General features: G+C 39.5%; 2 long non-coding RNA genes across 2 annotated transcripts; one reads left to right on the top strand and one right to left on the bottom strand.

Annotated features, from left to right (window-relative positions):
• The first annotated feature begins 232 nt into the window (after positions 1 to 232).
• Positions 233 to 14592, top strand: LOC122639487. Its single transcript, XR_006329518.1, has 3 exons — positions 233 to 254; positions 5884 to 5891; positions 14523 to 14592. It is a non-coding gene; the product is annotated as an uncharacterized LOC122639487 (long non-coding RNA).
• LOC122639486 lies at positions 3773 to 11729 on the bottom strand. Its single transcript, XR_006329517.1, has 3 exons — positions 11718 to 11729; positions 4701 to 4705; positions 3773 to 4000 (listed from the first exon to the last, which is right to left on the bottom strand). It is a non-coding gene; the product is annotated as an uncharacterized LOC122639486 (long non-coding RNA).
• Positions 14593 to 15776: the final 1184 nt, after the last annotated feature.

Here is a 15776-nt window from a genome sequence, read left to right as displayed (position 1 = left end):
TAATGCCATTCTCTCTATATATGTGAAGTCTAATCTCTGTATATATATAAGGTGGGCATATGCTCTTTCACTTCCTCATTACAACTCACAACGACATCACAGTCTTATCTCCAGTTCCGCACTTCGAAATTTGAGCAGTGCAACTCTTGAATCCGTCTCAGGAGAGGGAGGTCTGTGCTTGCCGTTAGTAAAAACAAGAAGAAGAAGAAAAAGAAGACACAAAGATGGCTGCTGGTGCGAGGACGACGACGATGGTGATGAACAGAGGAAGCTTCACACCAAGGACTCATTCGGGACGGCCAATTCCAAAGAGGGGAAGAGTGAAGGCTGGGATAGTTATAGGATTGGCTCATTCTTTCGCTTCTCTCTTCTCTCACAGGTCACACCCACATCAATAGAGTTGCTACTGGTGAAGGTGTTGCAGCTCAAAATTCTCACAACCCCAAACGAATTTCCCAATTATGAGTCTCCTCTGTTCAACTTTGAATCATGTGTGTGAGAATCTGCGTTTCTTTTGGACTCTAGAAAGAGGAGGACGAATAGAAGGGTTTATATACACTGGGGAAAGCCAAGAGGGTAGAGGAGGGATGGGGCTTTGAGGCCCTTTCAGAAAATTTTGTTTCTTGTAATTGTAAAGATGTACAGTTTGGAGCTTCTTCTCGAAATCAATAGAGATGATCCTCTGTTTTGTTTCTTTCACTCACTCCTCACTTTTTCTTCATTCTTGTTTTTCCTTCTCTCCTTCTCTTATTCTTTCTACAGTGAAGAGATGAAGAATTTAAAGTTGTGCAATTCAAAATCCAAACCCAAGATCAATATTGATGGACATGGTGTAAAACCTAGATTCAGATCCTCTACTGCCGAGTATGTTCCTGCCATCGTCCTGCCTGCAGCCGTGAGCTTGACACCTGTCATTATCCATATCCAACGTCCAAGTTTCAAATCCTCTAAAAAATGAGGCATTTTCGATTTATGAGCATAGCAAACCCAAGCCAACCATAAACCCAAACCGAACCCGATCGACCAGAAAATGGATACCGAAAGGTTTTAAGTTTCAAAACAAAAGGAAATCCCTTTTTCCCTCTCAAATCCCTTCTTCCCTCTCATCTTCTTCGTCTCCTCACCGCCATGGAACCTTGAACAGCACCGAGGGAACAGTGAACAGAGAGAAAGTTCTTCATCTCCTCACCACCATGGAACCTTCAGCGCAACATAATCGTTTCTGCTCCGACCGCTAAGGAACTCGTTCAGAAGCTTGAGGTGGGTTTTCTGTTCTTGCTTTAGAAAGTTTCTGAAAAGAGAAATGGAAGATATTGTTTGTTACCACCTTGTGTCGATTGATTAGGAGTACGTGCCTGTGCACGATCAAATCGTTGCAATGGCGAGATAGGAGGTTGAGCAGGCAGAGTTTATTGCATCCCTGCAGACTGAGGTTGCTCACTAGGTAGAAGAGGGAAGAAATTGGACCTCTATTTTATTTTTGGCTTTCCCTTCTTGTGCTTGTATATGAAACTGAAACAGAGCTGACAAATTAGCAAAAGGGAAAATTTTTACTTGTGTGAAGATGATGTTAGAACTTCTGAGGTCAGAGTTCTCCAATTCAAAATCCAATTGCACTCATCTAAAATCCCAAGTTCTTCCATTGTAGAACTTCTCATGGTCTAGTTTCATTCGTTTGTGGCCTTGAAACGGTGTACAAGAATACGTGCATGAACCTGTACCTTGGCATATACAGAAATGTAGATCTCTTCCTCTGATTTGCATCCATTAAATATGTAAAAAGCACAAGTTTTTTCGCTCTCTGAACTATAAAATCTGGAAATTGCAGAGAGCGGAGAGCAGAGAACTTAAGTGTTTTCCACATCTTAAGAATAGAAAACCCACCTCAAGAACTTTCTCGCTGTTCACTGTTCCCTCGGTGCTGTTCAAGGTTCCATGGCGGTGAGGAATGAAGAAGATGAGAGGGAAGAAGGGATTTCCTTTTGTTTTGAAACTTAAAACCTTTCGGTTTTCATTTTCTGATCGATCGGGTTCGGTTTGGATTTATGGTTGGCTTGGGTTTGCTATGCTCATAAACCAAAAATGCCTCATTTTTTAGACGATTTGAAATTTGGACGTTGGATATGGATAATGACAAATGTCAAGCTCACGGCTGCCGGCAGGACGATGGCAGGAACATACTCGGCAGTAGAGGATCTAAATCTTGTAAAACCTAACATGAAGCAACGAAGAATGGAAATCACAAACACAATCACACAATGCACACAAAGATTTACGTGGTTCGGTGATGTTGCCTACGTCCACGGTGAGATGAGATCTGTTTTACTATCAATGGAGAATAGGGTTACAGTTGCTCGTTCCTCACACCTTTCTGAAAATTACAATACAGTGAAAGAACTCTCGCTATAGATTTATAATGAAACCCTATACAAGAAATTTACTAAAATACCCATATAGTCCTTAAACCTCAACATGTAGCCTTTCCAATTTTTGTATGTTTCCAAACCTTTTTTTATTTAGGGGTGTGTTTTGAATTTATATCGGCTCCGCGTGGTAAATTTTACTTTGTAAATGTAGGCAACCTCACATATGCTCCTATTGGCCCGTGTTTACAATCAGGGGCTACGCTCCCCCACTAAGAACTGTTCCCTAATTTTAAATATCTCGAGGAATTTTTTTTTTTTTTGGGGTATAAGAAACAAGAGAGGATCTGTGCAATTCAGATCCTCTACAGCGCACTGCCCGTAGTGGCCTATGTAGCCCAGACACATTGTTGTGCGTAATGTCCACCTTGCCCCTGCTCGAACAAGGCGCTCAGGCAAGGGTAAGGTGGACAATGCGCACAACGATGTGTTTGGGCCGCACAGGCCGCTACGGGCAGTGTGCCGTAGACGATCACAATCTGAATATGTGTGTGTGTGTGGGATCAAGATCGTCTCCAAGGAGCCCAACGCCCAGGGTGCTGTTAAAAGAACATCCAGCAGTTAAGTTGTGTTGCACACATCTTGGCACATGTCTAGGGATGTGTGACACAGCTAAACGGCTGGTAGCACCCTAGGCGTGCTGGGTTCCTGGAGATGAGCTAAATTGGTGTGTGTGTGTGTGTGTGTGTGTGTGTGGAGGGGGGGGGGGGAGGGGGGATCTTCACTTAAAAAAAAAAATGGGAATATGTATAGTAGTCGGGATCTTTATCACCTCCAGTTGGCTGCCCGGCCTAGCTCTCCAGTTCCTTTAACAAAAGGGGGCTGAAATGACTTCTTTACCTATGTCCAGACATTCTGCCTAGGTGGGATCCACCATCCCCCTATTAGAAGAACTGGGGAACTGGACCGATCAGCAAACTGAAGGAGATAATTGAGAGGCCCGATACTATGTGCGCTTTCAACTTTAAAGAGTGCCGTTGCATTATAAGGGTGATAATTAGACAAGGGAATCGAACAAAGCGATTGTGCCAATTCACGGAACCCAATAAAAAACTAAAAAAAATCAACGTTCACCCCACGTGTTACATATGAAGTTTGTCGCATTCGCACTTAACACAGTGGCATGGAAATATTACACTTGACCCTGCTGCATCAAGAAATAACTATACTGCCATTCTCTCTATATATTTCAAGTCTAATCTCTGTATATATATATAGATAAGTGGGCATATGCTCTTTCACTTCCTCATCACAACTCACAACGACATCACAGTCTTATCTCCAGTTCCGTAATTCGAATTTTGAGCAGAGCAACTCTTGATTCCGCCTCAGGAGAGAGAGGTCTGTGCTTGCTGTGAGTGAAAACAAGAAGAGGAAGAAAAAGAAGACATAAAGATGGCAGCTGGTGCGAGGACGACGACGATGGTGATGAACAGAGGAAGCTTCACATCAAGGACTCATTTGGGACGGCCAATTCCAAAGAGGGGAAGAGTGAAGGCTGGGATAGTTATAGGATTGGCTCATTCTTTCGCTTCTCTCTTCTCTCACAGGTCACACCCACATCAATAGAGTTGCTGCTGGTGATGGTGTTGCAGCTCAAAATTCTCACAACCCCAAACGAATTACCCAATTATGAGTCTCTTCTGTTCAACTTTGAAGCATGTGTGTGAGAATCTGCGTTTCTTTTGGACTCTAGAAAGATGCGGACGAACAGAAGGGTTTATTTACACTTGGGAAAGCCAAGAGGGTAGAGGAGGAGGAGGGATGGGGCTTTGAGGTCCTTTCAGAAAATTTTGTTTCTTGTAATTGTAAAGATGTAAAGTTTGTAGCTTCTTCTCGAAATCAATAGAGATGATCCTCTGTTTTGTTTCTTTCACTCACTCCTTCACTTTTTCTTCATTCTTGTTTTTCCTTCTCTCCTCTTATCCTTTCTACCGTGAAGAGATGAAGAATTTGAAATTGTGCAATTCAAAATCCAAATCCAAGATCAATATTGAAGGACATAGTGTAAAACCTAACACGAAGCAGAGAAAAATGCAAATCGCAAACACAACAATCACACAATACGCACAAAGATTTATGTGGTTCGGCAAAGTTCCCTATGTCCATGGTGAGATGAGATCTGTTTCACTATCAATGGAAAATAGGGTTACAGTCATTCGTTCTTCACACTTCTCTCAGATTTGTAATATAGAGAAAGAACTCTCGCTACAGATTCATAGCGAAACCCTATACAGGAAATTTACTGATATCCATATAATCCTTAAACCTTAACACATAGCCTTTCCAATTTTTGTATGTTTCGAAACTTTTTTTATTTAGGGGTGTGTTTTGAATTCATATTGGCTCCGTGTAGTAAATTTTACTCTGTAAATATAAAATTTTACACGTTAAAATAATTTTCTAATGTATGTTTCCATAGAAAAACAAACATTGAAACACTTTTCAACATTTAAAATTTTACATCCAAAATTTTTTGAAGTGAAAATTTTCAAGTAAATTTTACGTCGAAACAAACAAAGCTCGTTAATTACATATAATTTTCTTTCTCTGTGTTATTTTCTATTTTTTTCATTTATTGGGTAGTGTTTTTAATATATTAACATTCTACAAATTTTTTGTGAGCTAACCTCAAGCTGGATTATACACTTTGATCAAGCACTATCAAGCCAATGAAACTTATTTCACACCCCCTTCAAGTGTATCCCCATTTGACCCCTTTCAGAGGATAATTTTTTAATAATTTTTTAATTTTCTCTTTTATTTTTTTTCTTGCAATATACAATATAGATGTATGTATGACGCTTTAAATAAAATTTTATTGGATAATTTTAAAAAATTATTTATTTAATAAATAGAAAATCAATTTTCACCGCGCATACTAGGATGCCTAACACCATCCCTAGACCATAACTTGGTAGTGTCTAGATCAAATGGTGAGACCAATCCTTAGATTCAATTTAACTGTAGGTCCTAGACACTATTTTAGGTGGCAACTCGATGTCTTTAGAAAAGCCCATTTTGTTCTGAAAGAGCGGTATTCATTGTAATTTCAGAATGACAACTCAATATTACACCCAATTAAACAAGAGAGAGTCAGATCTCCATGAAGTTTCGATGTTGTCTAGTCCCTCAAAGCCTATAGTTCTCACAACACCTCTATAGGTGTATTTAAATCATGTAATCTTCTTTTGAATGCCCCTTGTCTTATATCCAAAAGTTATTTAAGTTAGATGTGAAAATGTTTTTTTTTTAGGGGGGGGTAAGACCATAAGATATGAGAGGTTTAATTTTCAATATTATTTGAAAATGAGTTCTTTTTTTTTTGGTAAGAATTTGAAAATGACTTCCATTATGTCATTTTTAAGAGTTATCATTGTTTTACATGTTTATCGAATACACATACATGTGAATATGATACATTCTCTCCCCCTCCTGAAAAAAAAGTGAACTAAACTAGACGATTAAGTTTTCCTTCACCTGGAGAAGAGACTCTTGGGTCAGCATTACACTCCCACCCACTATTGGCGAAGTTGAAATCACCCCTTTTCAATGTAATCCGATAGTACCAATGGGAGTGGATATGGATATTCCTGTTCCTCACCAATGCTGAGAACCTAGACCCTAATCTAAAACGACAAAAAATAAGGTTATCAATTATTTGACACCTTAAGGGGGGGGGGTGTGTCAATAAGAAAATCGTTTAAAAAAATCTGTAATTGAGTAACCATTATGTCATTTATAAGAAGTGTTATTGGTTTGTATATTTTTCAAGTACACATGTAAAATTATAAGATTTTACCTAAACAAAAAAGAAAATGTTATATTAAAAGGGCAAGAAAAGCAAATTTACTTTATTTTTTCACCAATTTTAGTTGCAATAAGATTTTACCTTTATAGGTATTTTAACCAGTTTGATTGTGGGATAGAGAAAGGCCTTAATGCTTTTTGGGGCTAAAACAAAATGAATTAGCAACATGTGAAAAGTTATTAATTTCTCTACTTCATAATGTCTTTCACAAATCTGAAAAGATCTGTGTGGATGGGAAATCTTCACTTTCACAATATATTCACGTTTCGTTTATAGAATAGTAGAAAGGTTAGAATGGTAGCCTGGAGTGTGCTTCCAACTTTCTTGAGTGCGTTGTATTATAGGGTTGGGTTTTGCGCTTTTACTATTTATAATCACCTTTTAATTTTGCTTTCTTGAGTGCGTAGTACTATAGTCCCATTCTCTCTCCATCTGATGGTCTAAGTACTGACCCCCTTCTTTTTAATCTCTATATATATAAGTGGGGCATTTGCTCTTTCACCTCCATCGATCACAGTCTATCTGCAGTTCTTCACTTCAATATTTGAGCTGAGCAACTCCTGATTCTGCCTCAAAGAGGAAGAGAGCAACAAAGAAGAAGAAGAAGAAGAAAAGAAAGACACAAAGATGGCAGCTGGTGTGAGGACGACGGTGATGATGATGAACGGAGGAAGCTTTACACCAAGGACCAATTCGGGGCGACCGATTCCAAAGAGAGGAAGTGTGAAGGCCGGGATAGTGATAGGGTTAGCAAATTCTTTCGCTTCCCTCTTCTCTCACAGCAACATCAATAGAGGTGCTAGTGAAGGTGCTGCTGCACACTTGTCACATCCCAAACGAACCCAATTATGAGGACTTGAAATGGGTTTGGTAATAGAGGAGGGATGGGGCTTTGAAGCCCTTTCAGAAAATTTTGTTCCATGTAATTGTTCAGTTGTACATTTGTAGATTTTCTTTTTCTGCAATTAGTAGATGATTCTTTCCTTTTGTTTCATTAAGTCAATCCTTCACTTCTTTTGGGGCTTGATTAAGGAATCCTACCAAAAAATATCAGTTTTGTCAAAATTTAATGTTCTCTAAAATAGGATTAAATATGTTGGGAGATATTGGAGTTTCATGAATACGACCTTCTTTGTTTCATTTTACTGTCAAGAGATGAGAATTTGAAGTTTGAGATTCAAAATCCAAATCCAAGATCAATATTTGATGGGCTTGAGTTGAATGTAAGATTGAGATTCATCTTTCAGAGAGTCGTAAACAACCTAATTGGTTGCTTCCAATTGCGTAAATCAATTGTTCAAGTTCAAATCATACTTGAAAGTACAAAATTTTTCATTTTTATAGGAACTTCTTTTGTACCGGAAAGAATGGAATCTTCAATTATAATCTCTTTGGGATGTAAAATATATCTCTTCTCGCCAGTCATATGACTGACCAAGTATGAGATCTTTTCTCTCAACATTTTCAACTTTAGAACTAATCGTTCATCAAATTTGATGGACTTTAATAATGTGAAGTGGCCTTAGTGCATTAGCTAAAAAGCTTATTACATGCACAATGTGCACAAAATTATTATTATTATTATTATTTTTTGTCTTTTGAAAACCAGAGTGAGTCTGTGAGAAAGCGAATCTTTCACTTTCAAATGAAAAACAACTATTGTTGTATAACAGTGTAGAGTGTGGTATTGTTCTTTCAACTTTCGTTAGTGCGTTGCAATATCATAGGAGAGGGGGGGGGGGGGGGGTGGGAAAGAGTTTTCGCGCTAATCACCTTTTAAGTTTGGTGGTAGAGAGTAGAAGAGTGAAAAGTGAGGACACAATAATATTAAGATTGAATGGGTTGGGACTTGGGACCATGGTTTGAGGAATCACTATCGGATTAGCGGATTCGTATCAGTATTGGAGGAGATCGATATTGATTTCTGACCAATCCTGTATCGGTGGATCGGTATAGACTAGGGGTGTCAATTTCAGGCCCGATCGAGAAAACTTGAGACCGGCTCGGCTCGTTTAGTAAACATGTCCAGCTTGAGCCCGGCCCGAATAATAGTGGATCATTCCCGGTGCAACGGTCTGACCGACTAATAACCCGACCCTGCCCGACATGTTTACAACCCCGTTTATGGTCAATTGCACTCAGCCCGACACGTTTAAAGCCCGTTTATGCCCCGATTATGGCTCGTTTACAGACTATTTAGAGATAAATGTGTCAGTAGCCAGTTTTAAGGCCCGTTTAGCCCGATTAAGGACCGGTGCCCAACCGATCATTTATAAATGGGACCATGCCTAGCATATGAGGCCCAAATACTTAAACGGATTGGTCACGGTACAAGGTCCTAGACTGGGGAGGCCCACTTAGGCCACCGATTGACACCCAGTAATAAAAAATCTAATTTTTTTTTTCCAAAAAAATAAAAACGAAGTAAATCTGACCAATATCGATATTGGTATCGATACCGTTTACTAAAACTCTGCTTGGGACACTTATTACTGATGACTACAAAGAATAAATATATAATAATTGGCCAAATGTCCTTTGCCCCGGGGCCTAGGATGTGCCCAGAGTCACATGGGGGTGGGTGAAATGACCGCCTCAACCCTAGATGCCTGAAATGACCACTCCATCATACCCCATGTGTCTAGGCGCTGCTTGCCACCCTATAAACTCCCGGTTAGAGAACATCGCCCAATAATAATTTTAGCTTCATAATCAAATAAAAATTGAGGTGAAAATTAGAACATACCCTTTTTTTAGTGAACCTTGGCTTACTCGGATTGCGCTCCTCTGCAGTGCACCCCTGAGTTGGAGATCATCCAATGCGACAGCAGGCGTAGACACGTGACCTTAATGTTATTTGGGCCGGACGGCGTGGATCGGATCGAAAATGAGAAGTCGAATCCTTCTCTCGTTGGATGTGCACCACACTCATCTGTGCTTCATCGATTAACACTGTCCGAAAATTAAAATGTTCCTTTGGAAGAGCAGTGTTAATGGAATTGCATCTGGTGAAAGCCTTCTCAAGAGAAAAATACCAATTGATTCTTCTTGTTTATGCTATGGATATCCTATTGAATCAGTGGACCACATTTTTCTCTCTTGCCCTGTCTCTAGAGCTGTTTGGTTCGGCTCTTCACTAAATCATTTTACTCCCCAAGTTGCAAATCTGGGATTGACAGATTAGCTTAAAAGCTGGGATGTTATATATAAGGAGGACAAAAGGCTGGCACAAAAGAGTTTCTCTCTTGCAACTTTTTTATTTTGGTATATTTGGAAGGGGAGAAATGATCTTATTTTTAAAAATCATCTTTGGTCACCTGCTGAAGTTATTACTATTGCACAGAAGGCACACAAAGAATTTTGGGAATCATTATCTGCTACTGCACAAACTCACCCAAAAGCTAAGGATGGCTCCTCAACTTTTCAAAGATATCTTACATCCAAATGGAATCCTCCTCCCCTGAATGTAATTAAAATCAACTGTGATGTTGCTTGGAATAATAAGACAAAACGGGGTGGCATAGGCTTTTTCCTTAGAAATGAGTCTGGCTCTCCAATATCAGCCTATTCTTCTTGCATACATTGTAAATCAACTCTAATTGGTGAAGCAATTTCTATTCGATCTGGACTATTACATGCGGTTACAATTGGAGCTACCCGTGTCACAGTGGAATCAGATTGTCAAACATTGATCAAGCAACTAACTGCAGATTCACAAGTGGAGCAGGAAATTCATAGTATTTGGCATGATATTTTCTATCTGCAAAATAAATTTGAATCATGTACTTTTTCTTTTGTTCCAAGATCCTCCAATTATGTGGCGGATTTCTTGACCAGGGCGACCTTATCGGTTGAGTCTCCGATTATGTGGCTATGTACCTCTCAGTGGCTTTTGCAACTGTGTGCTGTAGATGCTACTGGTTGTAAAGACTCTTCCTATCAATAAAATTCCTTTTGATAAAAAAAAAGAAATTCACACTGTCCGAATGGCACCAAGGCCACGTGTTGACGTTTCCTACCGCGTTAAACAATTTCTATCTCGTGATGCGCAGGAGAGGAGCCGAATCCTGGCTCACTTTGGCCAAATGGTGGAATGGTACTTGGATGGGAGTGAGAATTTAGCTCCTTGGATCCAAGGAGCCCAGCACGCTGAAGTAGACAAGGGAATCTACAAAAAGGGATAGTGTCCATAAACGCAACCCAATAAAAATTTTAGAAAAAACCACCGTTCTCCCAGGTGTTGCTTATGAAGTTTGAGGCATTTACACTTATGATGGTAGGAAGGAAACTGATGTCAATTAAATATGTTGCTTAAAGTTAAACCCAATGAGCATTCGTCAATTAAATAAAGGGTTAATTTTGAATTTAACTTTACCATTTTTTTTTAATTGAAGAATTTAACATTAATTAAAAAAAAAATTTAATAGAAAAGGAATTTAATATTAATTTAATTTCGAAGTTCACCTTTCCTCCACTAAAAGGGTCCCTTTTATCTCTCCAAGTCTCTATATAAGTGGGCATCAGCCCTTCCACCATCTCATAAATCACAAAGACGTAAGAGTCTTATCTTCACTTCGAAATTTCAGCTCAGTAACTCTTGATTCCACCTCAAGAGAGGGAGAAGAAGAAGAAGAAGAAGAAGAAGAAAAGAGAGATACAAAGATGGCAGCTGGTGCAAAGACGACGATGATGGTGATGAACGAAAGGAGCTTTACTTTAAAGACTAATTCAAGGCGATCGATTCCAAAGAGGGGAAGGGTGAAGGCTGGGATAGTTATAAGATTGGCTAATTCCTTCGCTTCTCTCTTCTCTCAAAGGTCACAACCACATCAATAGAGTTATAGAAGTGATATGGTGAAAGGTGCTGCAGTGCTATCTTCTCACACCCCCAAATGAAGAGGAACCAAATTATGAGTCTCCTCGGTTTTAACTTTGAATTATGTGTGTAATCGAGTGTCTACGTTTCTTTCGGACTCCAAAAATTAGAAGACTTGAAGAAGAGTTTGGTAGTTGGGTTTGGGTAAACCAAATGGGTTGAGAGAATTGAAGGGATGGATGGGGCTTTGAGGTCCTTTCACAAAATTTTGTTCCATGTAATTAATTATTCCTTGTACAGCTTTTAGAAATTTTTCTTTTTGGAATTAATAGATGATCTTCTCTTTTCCTTTACTCACTTATTCCTTCACTTCTTGTGTCTAGCTCTTTTTTTTGGTTCCTTCCTAATGCTTTCGTCCCCACGATTATGTTTAGGGATTTGGGGTTCGATTAAAGAATCCTATTAAGAATTTACAATATTGTTGATTTTCAAAGTTGCGAAAGTGAGATTGAGATTCATCTTAGGTCTGAGAGCCAAGTTGATAGTATTTTCTTCCTTTTTTTGTCTTAGGAAATCTCTTTCAATTATGGTACGAGTATCTTCCCTTCCATTCTAGTCCTATCAGGACCTTGGTTTTGATACCACTTGTTAGAGACATGGATAGAACTCATTCTCAAAAGTTAAACCTTAAGGAACGGGTGTCCAAATATCTATAAACCCTCACATTTATTTTTTGGGGTAGAATAAATCCCCACATTATCTATTCATACCTGATGTGAGACTATTTTTATTTCCCTTTCTCCGTGGAACCCAACATCTGTGTGGATCCAGATCTTCGCTTGAACCATATATTCACAATGGTAGCATGAAGGGTGCTTTCAACTTTAACGAGTGCATTCTCCACTCTGGGATTCATAAATCATAAATCATAAATCATAAATCACCTTTTAATTTGGTGGTAATAGAGAGAGAGAGAGAGAGAGAGAGAGAGAGAGTAGAAAAGTGAAGAGTGGGGGAAAGACAACAATGATATTAATATTGAATGGGTTGGGGAGCTTATTAGTGATAACAACACTTCTAAAATTGAAGTGAAAATCAGAATGCTCCCTTTTCAGTGAACCCTGCCTCTCACTCCAGTCAAGGCAAGTGGATGAAAATACAAAAAAGCCTTGGTTCATCAGTTGCCGAGTTTGGTGCATTAACCCCACTCGCTCATCCAGATATAATAAATTAGAGGAGTCCCCTGTTCCAAGACTGGACCCGTGTTCAAGTTCAAACATTAGGTGTTATCTATTTTTTGGCAATTTCAGATTTGTAGTGGTACTGTTTTTTGTTTTTGATAAAAGCATTTCATTAACGGAGGAACAACCTTCCCAAAGCTTCTGCAAATAACAGAGAGGAAATAGATGAAGGTGGGATAGAAAGCCAGGTCTGTGAAAGCTGCGTGTCCGCTACCAGAGAGGCAAGGGAGTCAGCTACATTGTTAGCCTGGTGAAGTACATGTGAGAAGAGGATAGGCCGAGACCGATTCTGCATAAAATCATCTCTTTCAATCAGAACAGTTTCATCAAAGGAAGGCACATACAAGATAACGTGTTGATCTGTCATGAACTACTCCACAAAATGAAGAATACAAGGCGTGGGCGCACCGGGTATTTCTCCCTCAAGATAGATATGCAGAAGGCATATGACAGATTAGAGTGGAGCTTTCTCAACGATACTCTTTTAAAATATGGATTTAACCATGATTGGGTAACTAACGTACTGTTTTGTGTTGAAAGTACTCAACTTGGTATCCTTCTCAATGGCACTCCTCTTCCTTTCTTCAGCCCGTCACGAGGTATTAGACAGGGGGATCCGCTCTCCTCTTATCTTTTTGTTTTATGTGCCGAGGTGCTTTCTACCAAGCTTGCGGTTGCTCTGAGTAGCAGAAAGATTCATGGTATCTCAATTAATCGAGGTGGAGAGCGTATTTCCCACATGGCTTTCGCTGATGATCTTATCTTGTTTGGTGAAGCAACTATGACTGAGGCTTGGGCTCTTGATGAGGTTCTAAAAGAATACTATAAATTTTCTGGACAGTCGATCAATCTCCACAAGACTAGGGCTCATTTCAGTCTGAATGTCGACTCAGGTGTGAAAAGGCAGCTTCATGACTATTTTCAAATCAGCCCTTCTTCCTCTGTTGACATTTATCTCGGGATCCCCTTTATCAGTGGAAAGATTGCTAAGAATCACTGTTCGGATTTGATCTCTAGAGTCAATAAGAAACTTCAGCGATGGAAATCGCAGTTCCTAAGTCCGGCCGGTAAAGTGGTTTTGATTCAATCAACCCTTTCAGCTATGCCACTCTACATGATGTCTTGATTTTTGCTACTTGCCTCGGTTCATAAAGCTTTAGATGGAGCAAGTAAGAATTTTTTCTGGTCAAATGGCAACAAAAGTATGATTCCCACTATTGCATGGACGGATATTTGCGAGCCGAAGCGATTTGGAGGCCTTAACATCAAATGTTCTGCTGATATGAATCAAGCTTTGCTTGCAAAGAAAGCTTGGGAGTTGTTGATTTTTCCCACTTCATGGTGGGGGAGGTTGATGAAAAACAAATTCTTCCCTTCTACCAATTTCCCTCATGCTCGATACCCGTCTTCGACATCATGGGGATGGAAATCTATCTGCTCCTCTAGAGATTTGTTTCGGAAGGGACTCATCTTCCGATTGGGAAATGGCAATTCTATTGATCCTTTGGTGGATTATTGGATACCATCCTTCCCCCGTCTGCTGCTCCCTTACCCTTACCTCGGGAAGCTCCTAGTGGGGTAGGTTCTTGATTGTTGAATCGTTGGAAGGGAAGAAAAGTAAAGGTGAAGGGAATCTAGCAAAGTTATGGTCCTAATTCCGAGAACCCAATAATTAAAAATCACCATGCATTCACCATGTGTTGCATATGAATATAGATAACTCTGAGAGAGAGAGAGAGAGAGAGAGAGAGAGAGAGAGAGAGAGAGAGAGGTACTGCAGTCCAATTTTAATGAAATGGGACCTCAACTCTTTCAAGTTCCAAAGAAGCGTCCAAAAACCAGATGGGCATTGGCGCTTTTATTTTAGAACTGCTTCCCTTAAATTAATTAAGGTGCGGATGGCAATTTTGAATTGACGAATTTAATATCAATTTAAGTCAGTCTGATGGGTCACACCTTTCCTCCACGGCTCCACCAAAAGGGTCCGTCCCCCTCTCTGTTTGTATATAAGTGGCCATTTGCTCTTTCACCTTCTCACAACGACATCAGACTCCTGATTCCGCCTCACTGCACTTTAGAAATTTAAGCTCAGTAACTCCTGATTCCGCCTCAGGAAAGGGAGAAAGACAGAGAGAGATCGCCACAGCTTTGGTCTGTGCTTGCCGTGCGTGAGAAGAAGAAGAAAAGAGTGATAAAAAGATGGCAGGTACTGGTGCAAGGATGATGAACAGAGGAGGGAGCTTTACACCAAGGACTCATTCAAAGCGGCCAATTCCAAAGAGGGGAAGGGTGAAGGCCGGGATAGTTATAGGCTTTGCCCATTCTTTCGTTTCCCTCTTCTCTCACAGTACTCACAGCAATAGACGTGCTGATGAAGATGCTGCGGCAGCTCACTTCTCACACCCCAAACCAACCCATTATTGAGTCTCCTCACTCTATTGAACTTTGAATGAAGTATGTGAGATTGGACTCCGGAAATATGATCAAGACTTGAAAGGAGGGAGAGAGAGAGAGAGAGAGGAGGGATAATAGGCCTTTATTTGAAGCTCTTTCTGAAAATTTTGTTCCATTGTAATTGTTCAGATGCACAATTTGTATATTCCTTTTTTTTTTTTTTTTCCCTGCAATTAATAGATGATTCTTTCTCTTTTGTTTCATTCGCTCACTTCTTCACTTCTTGTTGTTGGTTTTTTTCCTTCTCTCCTTCTAATTAATGGTTTCTTCAATTCCCTGTGTTTATGCATAGAGTTTTGGGGTTTGGCTAAAGAATCCTTTCCAAAAAATAAAAAATTTGTCAAATTTTCAATTTTCTCAAGATTTATTATTCAAATAGGATAAAATAAGTGAGGGGGAAGGGGATATTGGAGTTTCATGAATACGGACTTCTCTGTTTCTTTCTACTATCAAGAGATGAAGAAGAACTTGAATTCTTGCGATTCAAAATCCAAATCTAGCTAGGATTATTATTTGATGGGCTTGAGTTGAAGTGTGAGATTGAGATTCATCTAAGATCCTAGCTGGAGATGCAATTCATATTTGGAATCACAATTGGATTCCTATAACACCAAATTATCAAGTCCAGACTCTCCAACCAAGTAATTGTTCAATAATCTCAGTATCTCAACTCAAAATTCATCCAACCTTTTTCCAATATGGGGCGCTACAAAAAATGGTATTTACTCTGTCAAATCAGCTTATCAAATGCTTAGCAACCAAGCTACCTGATATGAATATTTTCTCATTATTCAATCTTGTGAGGACACGTGGAAAGAAGGAATCAAGAAAAAAAGGGTAAAAGATCTACTACAACAAAGGTTAGGTAAGACTAAGATTAGGCAATCAAGATTCTAGAAGGGGTATTCTTGGAAATGCACTATGAAAATTGGAATAAGGGAGAAGACTATAAATAGGAGGAAATGGGACATCGAAAAGGGGACTGGAGTGAAAAATTCTCCCGCTCCTCCAAAGGATTCAGATCTGTTTTC

The sequence above is a fragment of the Telopea speciosissima genome, chromosome 9 (assembly GCF_018873765.1).
Source record: "Telopea speciosissima isolate NSW1024214 ecotype Mountain lineage chromosome 9, Tspe_v1, whole genome shotgun sequence".
Taxonomy (NCBI): Eukaryota; Viridiplantae; Streptophyta; class Magnoliopsida; order Proteales; family Proteaceae; genus Telopea; species Telopea speciosissima.
Note: the sequence above shows the minus strand (reverse complement) of the source record. Positions and strands in the feature narration are given on the sequence as shown.